Source organism: Mesoplodon mirus, assembly GCF_964341445.2.
Source record: "Mesoplodon mirus genome assembly, chromosome: X".
Lineage (NCBI taxonomy): Eukaryota > Metazoa > Chordata > Mammalia > Artiodactyla > Ziphiidae > Mesoplodon > Mesoplodon mirus.
Window position 1 is genome coordinate 29,454,751 of NC_138981.1, and position 16,073 is coordinate 29,470,823.

Here is a 16,073-nt window from a genome sequence, read left to right on the forward strand (position 1 = left end):
TCTCAAAAGTTGTGAACGACTTTTGGAGAAAATTATAAACATTACTGAGAAAAATTAAAGAGGACCTAAATAAATGGAGTGGTATATCATGTTCATGAACTAGAAAGCAACATGATAAAGATGTCAATTCTTCCTAAATTGCTCTATAGATTCCATGCAAATTCAGTCAAAATCCCTCGGTATGTTGTGTCAGTGTGTGTATGTGTGATGTGTGGGAAGTTCCAAGATGATACTAAAACTCACATAAATGTGCAAAGGGCCAAGAATAGCCAAGATGCTCTCAAAGGACAATTGGGTGGAAGAACTTGTTCTACTGAACATCAAGACTTATGACAAAGCTACAGTAAAGAAGACAGTGTGGTATCAGTGCAACGACCAATGGAACAGAACAGACAACCGAGAAACACAACCAGAGCCACAGGAATATCTGATTCCTGACACTAGTAGGGAAAAGACAGTGTGCTGGGCCAATTAGCTATCCATGTGGAAAAAAGTAATATTGTCCTCTTCCTCACACGATGCACAAAAATTACTTTCAGGTAGATGTTAGACCTATATAAGAAAGCTAAAACAATAAAGTTTCTGGAAGATGACAGAGAATATCTTCAAGACCTTGGGATAGGAAAGGATATTTTAAACTGAACCTGATGTCTAGTTTAAACATAAAAGAAAACACTGATAAATCAGACTACGTTAAAATTTAAAACTTTTGTTTATCAGAAGACACATTAAAAATGAAAAAGCATGCCCTTGCAGTGAGTGAGGGCTCATTTCTAGCATACAGTAAAGAACTTCTACAAATCAGCAAGTCAAAATAGGCAAGGGAGTACATGACACATTTCTGAAGGAATACCACCCAAAACAGTTATAAAAGCACAAACCTCAGTCACCTACATCTAGTTTTAAATCTGACACTTTCCCTAAGATTTACAGACTAAAAGATTCTTACTATATATCAATATTTTCAAAATTGTTTAGATGCCCATATTAAAGTAAGCCAGTTTTCTCATTCTTTCTCTAGTCACAACTCTAAAACAAATATGCATCATTGAAAAAGTTCTGTTTAAGAAATCTTTGCCCACTCCAAGGTCAACAAAGACATTCTCCAAAAACTGAGACCTACCTACATACCCGTCAACAACAGAATGATATATAATGATATAGTCACATAATGAAACATACAGTAATGAGAAGGAATAGTTAACAACTATACACAATACAGATAAATCTCACATTCATAATGCTGCAAAAGAGAGTACAGTAGGATTCCATTTATATAAAATACAAAAGTAGGCAAACCTAATCTTTGATGTTAAAAGTCAGGGAAGGTGGGCTTTCCTGGTGGCGCAGTGGTTAAGAATCCGCCTGCCAATGCAGGGGACACGGGTTCGAGTCCTAGCCCGGGCAGATCCCACATGCCGAAGAGCAACTAAGCCCGTGCGCCACAACTACTGAAGCCTGCGCGCCGTGCTCCGCAATAAGAGAAGCCACTGCAGTGAGAAGCCCGCACGCCGCAACGAAGACCCAACGCAGCCAAAAATAAAAAAGTCAGGGAAGGGCTTCCCTGGTAGCGCAGTGGTTAAGAATCCACCTGCCAATGCAGGGGACACGGGTTCAATCCCTGGTCCGGGAAGATCCCACATGCCGCGGAGCAACTAAGTCCGTGTGCCACAACTACTGAGCCTGCGCTCTAGAGCTCGCATGCCACAACTACTGAAGCCCGCACGCCTAGAGCCCGTGCTCTGCAACAAGAGAAGCTACCGCAATGAGCAGCCCGTGCACCACAACAAAGAGTAGCCCCCGCTCACCGCAACTAGAGAAAGCCCTCGCACAGCAACGCAGACCCAATGCAGCCAAAAATAAAATAATAAATAAAATTAAATTTTAAAAAAAGTCATGGAAATGGTGGGGGGATGATAGGGGCTTCTGAAACTGGCTGGTCATGTTCACTTTCTTGATCTGGCTGCTGGTACACAAGTGTGCTCAGTTTGTGAAAATTCACTAAACTGTTCACTAATGATCTGTACTTTCTGTACATATATTCAATTTTAATAATTTTTTGATGTGTACTTTCTGTACATATATTAAATTTTAATAATTTTTTAAGTGTGAAAGAGTACTACCTATTTTTCAAAATTGGTTAGGGGATATGAGAGCAAAAAAGTTTGAAGTCCACTACTTCAGGTCAAAGCACAGAAATTAAATAACTAACAAAAACTAAAAAAGCAAGTATTAGACAACATGCTAATTACCAAAAAATATTGATAGAGCTGTCAAACCAACTAGAGACTCTCAAACTTAAGTAACAATGGTTTGAAACTATTTGAACCCTGAAAGATAAACTGATTTATATCTAGATTAGTGACTAATGCTGATTCATAAAGATCCAAGACAAGCAACTTGACCTTATAGGTTTTTTAAATTTATTTTATTCAAGTACAGTTGATTTACAATGTTGTGTTAATTTCTGCAGTACAGCAAAGTGATTCAGTGGTGTATATATATATATATATATACACACACACACACACATTCTTTTTCACATTCTTTTTTTTCCCCACATTCTTTTCCATTATGGTTTATCACAGGATATTGAATATAGTTCCCTGTGCTATACAGTAGGTTTTTATTAAATAAAAGGGTCTTTCAAATCTTAGAAATGAATAGATTCACACATCTAGTCAAATCTCCTAATTTTATATACAAACGAAGAAACCATCGTCCTTTGAAGTTGGGTGATTTGTTCAAGGTCATAAGCAGCTCTTGATAAGTAGAAACAACTGAAACTATTTAAGTTCTCCCCTCTGCCAATTTTCTCTAAGTACTAGGGGATTTCCACCCACCAAGAGTACTTGTTTACTGACAGTGTCCCTCCACACATACCATATTCAATTGAAACATTTTCATCCAAATTTTACCAACTCAAAATTAATTTCTTTGCCATCCATGACTAATAGGCAAAACCTATTTCTGGGGCAGAAAAGATAAGACTTCCTAAAGTAAAGCTCATGATGTGCAACCTAACAGATAACTTTGTTTACACTAAGTGATGACTGTGCCATCCATCTTAAGGCATATGTCACAATTTAGAATGACAATGGCACCTACAGCATACAGTACCCTGAAAAAGACAAAATAAAATCAATCATGACCACAAACTGAAGCCAACACATATAAACAAATGTGCTAAATTAGTAACAAATTATTGTACTAACTTCATTTCTCAATCAAAATTATAAGTACTTTTTGCAATTCATTCCAGTTAGCTTCTACATCCAATATGAAGTATACTTTTTATATATCTTTAACATTTTAAAAAGAATGTCTTGTCATTCTGAAGCCAAATCCACCAAAAGTGAACAGTACATAAAACCCATTTAGTCCAACATATTTTTAAATTATAAAAATGCTTCAGTCTCGGGCCTCCCTGGTGGCGCAGTGGTTGAGAGTCCGCCTGCCGATGCAGGGGATACGGGTTCGTGCCCCGGTCTGGGAGGATCCCATATGCCGCGGAGCGGCTGGGCCCGTGAGCCATGGCCGCTGGGCCTGCGCATCCGGAGCCTGTGCTCCGCAACGGGAGAGGCCACAACAGTGAGAGGCCCGCATACCGCAAAAAGAAAAAAAAAAAAAAAAAAAAAAAAAAAAATGCTTCAGTCTCACCCTAACACCATAGCATTCTTTCCTCTATCATAGGACTCCTCTTATTTCAAACTATAAAGTTCAGTGCCAAGATGAATCCCTGAACTTGCCAACCCCAGGGGAAACACCTGGCCTTTTGAGGACCTGCAGAAAGCTTACATCAGAAAATGGTTTTATGGCCACAGAAACTTATTCACTAAAGATTAAAAATGACCTAACAACTAAATGCAACATGGTACCCTCGAATGGATCCTAAAACAGAAAAGGACATTAGTGGGAAAACTAGTGAAATCAAATAAAATCAGTTTAGCTAATAATAATATACCAATGTTAGTGTCTTAGTTTTGACAAACATACCATCACTACGTATACCTGGATGAAAGGTATATGGAATTCTGTAGTATTTGTGCCTATTTTTAAAAAAATAACTCAGCGAGAACCACCAAAAGTCAAAAGTTTGCACCTCAATTCTGACCCAATCACATGTCCACAGTCAGTATCTTCAAGCAATGTTGTCTCCACATCCCTACAAAGCCTAAAAAGGGGATGAGGAGAGGTTCCCAGAAGGTACTCTTTAAATGCCACCTATTTCTCCAATATTACTACATAAAATAAACCCCAGAAAAGCCACAAACACACACACAAAAAAAGATGCTTACTTTAGGCAGGGATGAAAATGAAAAGGTATGACACTATTTCTCAGTGGAAAGGGAGGAGAATAATCCTATTTAAGTACAAAAGAGGGACTTCCCTCTATTGGTCCAGTGGCTAAGAGTCTTTGCTCCCAATTCAGGGGGCCCGGGTTCGATCCCTGGCCGGGGAACTAGATCCCACATGCTGCAACTGAGACCCGGCGTGGCCAAATAAACAAACAAATAAATAAATAAATATTAAGTACAACAGATATGGGCAGTGAACAGCCAAGTAGAGAGGGGTATTCTAGAAGTCCTAAAACAGTAAAGCTTAATAATATATATATAACATTTCTCATGCACTCACCAATGGGCCAGGTACTGTTTTAACTGCTTTATATATATAACACATTTAATCCTCCCAAGAACCTTGTAAAATAGACAGTACTTATATCTACATTTTACACATGAGAAGTTCTGTAAGTGATGGAACAGAGACTGAGGGCAACCACTACACTACACAGCTTTTTGAGGAGCCAAGCCAGGAAAAAGCTCCTGCCTTCTAGAGACCAGGTCCCACTACTTACCCTGTCCTTAGCCTCCACCAGAAGAAAGCCCTCCGCCCAAGGCTTGGGAGTGCTTGCTGGAATCGTGAAGGAATGTGACCCCACCATGCCATCTTCAAGATTGTGTTCATAATCTTTAAGGACCTGATGCACTCAGTGCATATTCTTGTTGAGACACTGTTATACATAGAAGTTAGTTTTTATAGTACTATCAGTCTTCACATTCAGATATGCTGGGCTGGCCTGGGAATCTAAAGGCCATATGTGACATTATTTCTGTGGGAAAATGGTGCTGACTTCCTAAAAGAAAGTCTTATAAATGAACCATTTAGAAATTAAGGCTCTGTCTACACAGACTCTGGCCTTATAGTTAAACAAATTTTAATAAAGACTGCGATTACTAAAATAATCCAATTTTGCTCATAACGTCAAAGTGGCACAGTTCCTTATACCTAACATAATAGAAATGGTGTTACTGAAAAAAATTAGTTTAATATTTTATGAATTTCCTGCACTATGGCCAATTTTGGATGTATCCAGCAATGAATATACTGCTCTCCCTGGCCCCCCCTAAGCTTTGCATTTAAAAACTAACAAATAAATAATCTTACACACACACAAACACACGCCCAGAACAGAAGGGGTGTGATATCAGAAGGTAACTAAAGGAGTAATAGCAGCAGTAATAACGATGATGACAAAGTAGTAATAATAGCAAGAAGAACTAACTCTTTTTGAGCATTTACCATTGCTAGGCATATTCTAAATACTGTACATCCTCTGGCTCATTTAATCCTCATGAAACTCCTGTGAGGTAGATATTACACTATCCCAATTTCAAAAATGAGGAAACAGGTCAGAGATTAAGCAACTTGCCCAAGATCACAGAGCTAGTTAGTGTCAAAAGTAAGATCTGAACATTTGAGCATTTTACCCCCAGAGATTTTATTTTTAACCACTGCAATCTGTATGTAATTAAATAATCTAGTAAACTCTTAAAATAAGCAGTACTTCACTCAAATTCATTTTTAAACAAGATTGGTTTGGAGACCAAAAAAAAAAAAGTCCCATCTCGCCTTTTATTAGAAATATGTCCTTCAACCAAGCTAAGACTGAACACATTTATGGATAACAAATTCTAAATGTATTTTGCTTTGCTTTTATCACTTTGAAATCCCTCAATTGTTTGAACCATACAAACGGTGGTAACAGCATGCAACTTCAACAACAAACTAATAACACTTTACTTTAAAATCTTTTGATTAAAATAAAACACTGTCCATGTTTACCACTAAGTAAACTTGGGTAAAATAACTGCAGGAGTTCCAATACCCTTGAAAAGTTTCAGAACAGCAGCAAGAAATAGCGGGAACAAGATATTCCTTTTACGACAAAGAAAAATTCTGTTTTTTCCACAACACTGTCACATCTGCTCTAAGGACAAACATTCACCACAAACATTAACCTGGGATAGGCTGAACTTCAATTGTATTTCAAAACATGTGCCTAAATTCAGAAATTCTCCACTGACCATCTAAAAAGACTAACAGTTTAATCTCCCAGAAGAGCCACCTGATCCACATAACAGATAATTTTGGATAGCTTAACCTGTGCTCCCTACCATCCCATGAGTAATTAACAAAAAGCACGCAACCCCTAACAACTTCTGGAGCACAAGCTGTTTTTTTAAATCACCCTCTTGAACCTCAGAACTTGCCTTCCCAGGAAACAACGATCTAAGGTGCCAGGTTTCCAAGCTAGTCCACTAAAGCTTAAACACCCATAAGGTTACAGGTATAATAAAATACCGAACCTGCATGGGCAATGTTTCTATGGGAAAACCCATTTAACAGTCAACTTAGAATAAAAGAATATCCCTGCCCCAATAAGCCTTGGAAGTAAAAAAGAATTCTTCCCTCCTCTAACTGGGAGTCAGCTCCCCTAGGACCACAGGCCTAGGCTTCCATGATCAAGGCCAAGGAGGAGGAAAGGCATGAAAGAGGGCAGTCGACAGTGTATCAGGCTTCAGAGTTAGAAGGACAAAAAGGCAGAGCTGTAGTGGAAGGAGATCCTGGGATGAGGAAGGCACGACCTACTTGGGAATAAAGGATGAAGGGTGGGATGGCAGCTAAAAGGAGCAAGGAAAAAGTGTGTGAGGGTCGGGGTGGGCTGCAGAAGACCATGAGGGAACAGTGGCTACTCCTGCAGCAGATGGGCTTTCACAAACTTTCCTCCTTAATGCTTCAGAGAAAGAAGGAAAAGAAACCGTGGCAAGGGTCTTGACACTGCCTCCCTCTCTCTGGCTACTCTCATTGTCCTTTGCAAGAAAGAATGGAGTGGGTAAAGGGCTCCCGTCCGGGTCCCTCTTGACCTCCTAGAACACACGGACTCAGAGAAGTTTCCTCGCCCTCCTTGTCATCATTCATTCTGCCGAAGACTTCAGCGTCAACTGAGAACTAATGGAAAGCTCCAGATACCAGCAGGAACAGCATCAGCAAGAGAGGAAGGAAAGGAAGGAGAGAAATTTGAAGCAGGAGAGAAGTGGGATGTTAGAGGGTCAGACAAATAAATTAATAGAACTGCCAATAAATTAAACTATAATAAATGTTCTTAAATATTTAGAATTCATTTTGACAGTTTCAAAAATTTCATAGGACCATTTCACTTTTAGACAAATGAATATTTGTGGTCATGGTAATAAACTGAGGCTTATTATAAGGAAGGTATGAAAATAAACTTCTAAATACATATGAGACAATCTCCTGGTGTCTTTTCTTTATATAGGGGCAATATAAGTCATTTCAGAAAGGCTTTTTTATTTACTTGGTGAGCACTCAGTTACATTATCATTTGTTGATTTTTTTCGCCTCAGTAGCCCAAATACAGTAATTACCTTCACAAGTAAGGAATATATTTAACCCTTTCTTGGGACTATAACTATTATGAAAAACTTGCTCTTTCATTACCAAACATCGCCCATGAGGATTTCAAGATATTATATTTCAAGCAAAGCTCTAAACTCCATAAAACATAAGCAGATGCGTCCTGAGGAGCACAGGACTTTTTTTTCTTCCAGCCTCTTATGCCCATGTTTCCAGAACTTCCAGCCAGGGATAATTAATTCGACAGGTAAACCTAACCAAATGACCTGGTAGAGGATGAGTGCCAGCACTTAGCATTTTTTTTTTTTTAATTTCAGCTTTCAGCGGCTATTCTTCCAGTTGAACTCTCTCTTGAGCAGAGATAATGGCCAGGTAGGCAAGTTCAGCATCAAGTCAAAGATGCAAGAGCAGAGACCAGTGGGGGACAAAAGTGACCAATGACCATATGCACTGGGAAGATGTTTCTACTGTTTCACCAACGTCTCAGGTCTTTCACTCCCTAGCCCCATAAAAGATTATGCTGGATCCCAGAACAGCTGCTGTATTTTCTGCAAACCACAAACTGGGTCCAAAACCTCTGTACTAGATTAAAGAGAAGGAAAATATCTGCTATCAAGTACTTCACTTGCTGGAGAAGGTGGGTGAGTGGGTATGTGTGTGTAGACCTCCAAGTTATGATAAAGCAAATTCAAATCCTTATAAACAGTTCATATTTTATTTTAGTAATATAATTTGAAAAGCTACTCAGGACCAGAATAAACAAGATATCTGATCTTTGAAGTATCTTGGGCATGCTGAAACTGAAGGCAAAGATACTGAAAACATTTGAATTTCAGATAGGTCACTACCGACTACTAGGAATCCTCACTAATCAGCAGACTTCTGCTAAAATGTTAACCTCTGGATAGAAAATAGAAAAATCTGCAAAGAAAAAAAAAATGAGGGCTTCCCTGGTGGCGCAGTGATTGAGAGTCCGCCTGCCGATGCAGGGGACACGGGGTTCGTGCCCCGGTCCGGGAAGATCCCACATGCCGCGGAGCGGCTAGGCCCATGAGCCATGGCCGCTGAGCCTGTGCTCCACTACGGGAGAGGCCACAACAGTGAGAAGCCCGCGTACCAAAAAAAAAAAAAAAAAAAAAAAAAAAGAGATTATCTTCAACCAAGGACACTGAAAGCTTTTAAGATTACCAACAGAACTGAAAGGTTTCTTTGTAACAAAAATTTCCATTTTCATAAAATATGTATTAATCAGCACATACACTTATGCAGAGTATAGTAGAAAAATCACATATTCTAGAATCAGACACACATGAGTTTGAGTTTTAGCTCCACAATTTACCAGCTATATGACCTACTCAGAAAAGTTACTGAAGAATACTGGAGGTTAGTGTTTATCTGTACAACAAAGATAACATCTTTAGCACAGGGTAGCTATGAGGATTAAATGCAAACATACATAACCCACCAAGCCCAGTGCCTGAATACTCAATGTTAGCTCCCTTTGCTCCAACACAAACTGTACAGTGTGTTGACAGTGTGTCAAAGAAACATGTGGAAGAAAATTCAGAGTGACAGAACACAGATTATTACGTTCGGTCAAATGTAAAGATAAAAATCACATATGTAATATTTACCTTCACTAAAGTGTGGAAAAGAAGCTAAGTTTGTCAAATTGTTCTTCTTTCCCATTCATTCTTGTTCTTTTACAAACCAGAACTAAATACATCACATGCCAAAATTGTTGTCTGGTTGAGAAGCGTTGCTGATGAACATGGAATTGATAAGCCCGTCTGGACCAAAGGTGACAAGTTTTCTTAAGCAATGTAAATAAATTACGTTTCAGTAAGGACATAAATGTTTTGCATCAACGGTATGAACTTCTGACTTTATATGCAGCTTACTTTATAACCCACCTTGTCCCCCATCCCATCCCCCCAAATCCTGCTTTTAGGCACCTTAATAAGCCGGCACACAGCACTAAACTATAGAGTTCCAACTGGGAATAACTCTAATTTGTTGCTGGACCTCAGAGGACTGCTTGTGTGATCTTCTTTAAATGAACGTCAACAGTAGCTTCTCCTTACTCCACACCTGCCAACAATCATTGCAAACCTCCTTCAGAACAATTACTACTAACCATCCCCAGGTCTCTCAACACCCTCGACAACCCCAACCTTGGTGCTGCTAGTCTTCATTCCCAAACGCTTTGCTGGGGCTTGAAACCAGTCCACAGAGGTTCACTACTTGCAATGCCCAGGGTCCGGCGAGGAAGGACATCATCCCTCTCGGCTCGGGGGGCGAAGGCCAACCCAGGCCCCCGGCCACTCCCTCTCTCCTCGGCCTCCAGGGGCGTCCCGGGAGGGCGCGGGCGCGCCAGGCCCTGCGCAAACCTCCGGCAACCCCGCATTTCCCGGAGTCCGCCGCAGCCCCAGGCCGAGACGAGCCCTCGGGACACCCGCAGACCAGCACACGCCCAGCGCCCGGGAGAGGGGTCACCGGGACGACCCCAGGGCCACCCCCGACGTCCCGGCTCGGGCAGGTGCCGGGCCTCCTCGCGGACACTCACCCGCAACCGCTGCTCCCCGTCCGCCGCTGCCGCCGCCTTGCCCTCACGCCAGTCGCCAGCTCCCACGGGGGGTCCGGCCCCGGCGCCGCTTCTCCGCCCGACCCCCCCCTTGGGTGCGCGCTGCGCGGGGCCCGGGTCCGGTGAGAGGAGGAGCAGCCGCCGCCGCCGCCGCCCCCTTTCCTCCCTCCTCCTTCAATGCGTCCCTCCCACCGAGACCCGCCTCGTGTTTCCTGGATCCGGTCTCGGCGAGAGCTTGGCAAGCGAACCTCCGGCTTCAGGGTTCGCATCGAGTGCCGTCGTTCGCCAGGCACAAAGATGGCGCCGCCGGGGGACTGCCGATGATGATCTCGCGAGGCTTCCCCCACGACCACGGGAGGGCGGGGACCCACAGGAAAGGCGGTCAATGAGGGTAACCTAAGCTGACTTCACAGCAAACGCTACCCCATATCGGAAACGTGCAGCACCAGGCGAAGTTATTGCGCCTGCGCGCGGAAGGACGAGGACGCATGCCCAGAACAGCCCCTGAAATAGGACCCAGTTCTCCGTGTTTTACCTGTTTCCTCTGGAAGCGCGGGGCGGAGAAGGAGGGGGCGGAGCAACCAGGACCGAAACCAGGGAAAGGATTGGGCGGGACCCGGAGGCGAAGTGAGAGACGTCCCTTAAGGCTTGGTCATTCCTCCAGAGCACGAACAGCCTACACACTTTGGCGTCTCTGGGAGTCCTCCAACCCTTTCCTGTCCCTACTCTCCGTCACTGAGTATTCTTTGCAAAGTCTCAGCTGCCCCTTCATTCTGTTGTCGGGTCGCTTGCTGTATGCAACCACAGCCCTCCTGTTTCTCACATCACCATCTAACTTTCTCTTTCATTTTGGCACTACATGAGCCTTCCAAATCTCATACTAAAATAGCTGCTTCTGCTCCTGATTTATTTTTCCTCGCTCATTCATTTATTCATTCATTCAAACTCCCTGTTTTTCAGAGTTTCCTATGTGCCAGGTACTGAGGAAACAGATGTGCTCTGACCTCAGGGATCTATTGGCCTAGGATGGAGATGCGTGAGAAAAAAACAATGATGACAGTTCAGTACAGTGAATTCTGTGATAGAAATGAGTACAGAGAGGAGTGACAGATATTGGAGGCGGGGTGTCATGAAATACTCTATCAAAGAGAAAATTCTTGAGGGGAGTCTCACAGTCATGGGGTTTAGTCCAGTGAATCAGTCGGGGTGATGTCAGGAAACAAACCACCCCCAGTATTTTCACGGAGAGAATTTAATATAAAGAATTGATAAATATATAACCAAAAAGGCAAGAAGAGAACCCTTAATATATTGTTGAGGTAGCAACTGCAGGAAGCAGCTACTATGCCTAGAACTGGTGGAACCAAGGAAAGCAGTTGGGATTATTACAGTCATTACAATTCAGATATTTAGACCAGGGGCCTTGTGGAGCTGAAACTCAGACCTCTGAGGAGGAAGCAGCATCTGCCGATGCTGGTGTTTCTGAGGGAGGCTCCAGATGCTGTGTCTGCAAGTGTGGGGAAAGCTGCAAACTGCATCCAACTGCTGCTGTGGGAAGGAACTGCCACTGTCCTGAGAGCTTCCAGTCTCCCTGCAGCCTGGGAATGAGAACGAGACACATAAAGCAGAGTTGAACCCAGCCCACATTCTAAAGCAGAGCAGCTCCAGTGTTGAGAACCACTTATTTTAGAAGCTGGATGTGGTCAGAAAGGGAGCCATTCGCTCCTGTCACACACCCACGCATAGTGGGAACCAGTGTGTTAAAACATTTGTAGAAAAGCTGCTTCAAGTTCAGGGTTTCATACCAAACAGAGCTGCCCCAGCCAACTCACAAAACCATGAGTGAGCAATAAATGTGTATTGTAGTATGGCACTGAGACTTTTGCTTATTACATGGCAAAAGTGGAACAGCAGCTCTATCCACAAAGTGAGCAGTTAGTCTCCTTCTATCTTCTTGCCCCACCATCCCTAGATTGCCATCCTAGTGTATTTGGTCCAGAATGGCTCAGCACCACATGACATTCCAGTCATTAGGAAAAGGAAGGCCTACCCATTTTCTTTAAGGGCACTTTCCATGGGTTGTTAACATCACTTAATCATATTACTGTATCTACCTGCAGGGTAGACTGGGAAATGGGGTCTCATTCTAAGCAGTCTTGTCCCTAGCTAAACATTCTATGACTTTAGAAAAAAGGTTGGGAGGACAACCAGCAGCCCCATAAAATAATCAAAACTCAGGTCTTTACTTAAATTATTTCTTCCCTCTCCCAATTGGGTCCTGCCCGCAGTGAGGAGCTTGAAGTCAAAGCAGCAGGTATAACCCTTATCTTTCTGTTCCTTAGGCTTCTATTTCTCCTCCCCTGTTTTGCTAACCGCAGTTTCTTCTCCTCTAGGGAATAAGAGGGTGGGAATGGAGGTGGGCAAATTATTGCTTTACAGGTACAATCATGAGATAGCTTTGTCCTCTCTGGATGTGACAGGTGTCTAAAGTCAGCTCTCTCTCTCCCGGTTTCATTTGGGGGTTCTTCTTAGGCTCCCACCGGGAAGATTTGATAGCACATCCTAGGACACAAATGATGCTCTTTCTTCTATCTGGCCTCTCTCTCCTCAGCCCCTTGTCTCTTTTACTTTTTGATGCTGCTGTAAGTCCTCTCTAGGCTGTCAGTGCTTTCTATGTGATAGGCATTCAAATGCTGGCTCTCTCATGGGGTGAGTATGATTCTTCAGCACGTTCCTCATGGCACAGTTGTTTGCTATGAATCAAGCTTTTCTAACTTCTTCTCAGTTCCTGCCATTTGTAGAATACCCAGAACTTCTTACTTCTGGTATCTCGTCATCCATTGGCAAGGCACAAGCAAGAGGCTCAAGCTTTTTTGCTTTCTGCGAAAGTCACTTGATCTGTGGGAAACTCACAAATTGTGGCCGTGTTGAACAACAGACATGCTACCCTGTCATTGCTGCTCAGCAAGCTTCCTGCCTTCAGAATTCTTCTGGCAAGAAGCAGGCAGCAGTGTCTATATCAACACAGCTCTCCAAACTCCAAAGATAGGTGGTTGGCTCTCCCTAATATTCTCTCTCTAGATTGGACCTATAGGTAGCCGCAGTTCAGTAACGAAGCAGCTGGAGAGTGATACACCTTGAAGACACTCCTGACTCAGCTCAGAAGTCCCCTCACTTGGCTTTGCCTTCCCCAATGGGAGAGAAAATCTACAACACTCTCTCAAAGATGATAACTAATAAAAATCTCCCTTTTAGTCTTCTCTTTTTTAAGCTGGAGGAAGTCACAGGGCCAGTTTTGCCACCTCCTGATGAGCCTTTAGGGAAGGCGCTAGAAGCTCTCCCCCAGAAGTTCGTTGCAGCACTATTTACAATAGCCAGGACATGGAAGCAACCTAAATGTCCACTGACAGATGAATGGATAAAGAAGATGTGATACATATATACAATGGAATATTACTCAGCCATTAAAAGGAACAAAATAGTGCCATTTGCAGAGATGTGGATGGACCTAGAGATTGTCATACACAGTGAGGTAAGTCAGAAAGAGAAAAACAAATATTGTATAATATCTCTTATATGTATGTGGAATCTAGAAAAATGGTACAGATGAACTTATCTGCAAAGTAGGAATAGAGTCATAGATGTAGAGAACAAACTTATGGTTACCAAGAGGGAAAGCGGGGGGTGGGATGAATTGGGAGATTGGAATTGACATATATACACTACTATGTATAAAATAGATAACTAATGAGAACCTACTGCATAGTGCAGGGAACTCTATTCAGTGCTCTGTGGTGACCTAGATGGGAAAGAAATCTAAAAAAGGTGGATACATGTATACCTATAACTGATTCACTTTGCTGTACAGCAGAAACTAACACAACATTGTAAAGCAACTATACTCCAATAAAAATTAATCTAAAAAAAAGAATGTGGTAGAATTTGGAATGTATCCTCTTCAGCTGTATCAGACACATGTACCATTTCAGATATTTTTGGCTTCACTTGTTGAATTAATAAACTATCACCATGTAACCAAACCACTTTAAAACATAATAGTCTAATATAATAACCATTTTATTTGCTCATTATGCAATAGATTCTCAATTTGTGTTGGGCTCAGCTGGGCAGCACTTCTTCTGGTCTCACCCAAGGTTACTTATGGTGATAAGAATAGAGGCGATTTGGGGACTTCCCTGGTGGTCCAGTGGCTAAGACTCCACGCTCCCAATGCAGGGGTCCTGGGCTTGATCCCTGGTCAGGGAACTAGGTTCCACAAGCCACAACTAAGAGTTCATATGCCACAACTAAAGATCCTGCACACAGCAACGAAGACCCCACATGCAGCAACTAAGACCCAGCGCAGCCAAAAAAATAAATTAAATAAATATATATTTTTTAAATGTTAAAAAAAAAAGAATAGAGGCAATTCATGGCACCAACAAGGACTCCCTCTCACCAAGTCACCTCAGCTCTACAGAGTATGGTCTAAAATCTAAAATGTTAGCTGGGCCTTTAATGGGCCATTCATTAGACTGTCTGCTTCTGAATGATGAGGTATATGATGAGACCAGTGATTCTCATGGTCATGTACAACTCCTTTGCAGTAACACGGGTCCATTGGTTTTAGGCAATACTGTGTGGGATACCACATCAATAGGTGACCGTTTTGTAAACACCTGAATGATGGTGCTGCTGGGGGAACTGTGAATAGGAAAGGCAAACTCATAATGAGAGTCTGAATCAGTTCTGGAAAGAATGAACTTTTGCCCCACTGTCACACACACACCCCTTGTGGAAGGGATCCAAAGTAATCAATTTACCCAAGTGGCTGGCTGGCCTCCTTGAGAAACAGTGCCATAATATGGCTCAGTGTTGGTTTCTGCAGGTGGTGGATTGGGCCAGTAGTAGCTAATTGTGCCTTAATGAGAGGGAACCCTTGTTGGACCTGAAGGGCCAGCCTGGGTTCTGTTGGCAGGATCACTTGCTCTGCCTTCTTGTAGAATAAGCCTATGAGGAAACTTATTGGTGACAGGCTGCTTGGTACTAGGAAATCTGGATTTGGGGTGCCAGCTGTTTATAGGCATTATCTGGGACTCTGAGGCTGATAAGATGTTACAGTCCTTCTGTGAGGGAAGGAAGTCCCACGGGAAGCTGAGTTTGGGTGAAACCCACCCCTCTGGGAGAAGGGCAGATCTCTGGTTCCAGTTAGCTTTTTACCTGCAACCCAGCATGAATTTTCAGGATCAACTTCAGACAAATTTGTACTAAAAATACTATATTTAAATTACGTTAATTTTCACTTCTGTGTAGACCCCTTGATTTATTTTTACCTTGTGATTTGGTGATTCTCAATGGGAAAGGGGTTCCTTATAATCTAAAATTTCCCCTATAATCTACTTTGCTTCCCACCTAAGCTTCATTAGTACTTGCCCCTGTACTGGCCAGTACTCTAAATATTGAGTGTGTCCGAATGCCTTCTGAGCTTGCTGGAAGAACTAAAGGTAGCCTCCCCTCACTTTCCCTATCATAACGAACAACAGAATTGAGCCCCTTTATACAAAGACGCCTAAAGAGGGGAAAAATTATTAATTAAGTGCAAAGGACAAAGAAGGAAGAGACACCAGTTGCTCATCACCCCCACCGTTTTACCCTTGGTCCCAGGACAGGACATGCCCATTGTTTCAAAATTCTCCTACTTAGGAGTTGTATATCTGGTGATGGATAATGGAAGAGTGCTCCTCCTGGAACATGATTCACCTATACTCAC

General features: G+C 42.4%; 1 protein-coding gene across 3 annotated transcripts in view; it reads right to left on the bottom strand.

Annotated features, from left to right (window-relative positions):
• TAB3 (TGF-beta activated kinase 1 (MAP3K7) binding protein 3) overlaps positions 1–10,558 on the bottom strand; it is a 104,283-nt gene extending 93,725 nt beyond the window's left edge. For all 3 annotated transcript variants that reach the window (XM_082610418.1, XM_082610416.1, XM_082610417.1), the window contains exon 1: positions 10,286–10,558. The gene's annotated coding sequence lies outside the window, so the exon portion shown is untranslated. The remainder of the gene's footprint in view (positions 1–10,285) is intronic.
• Positions 10,559–16,073: the final 5,515 nt, after the last annotated feature.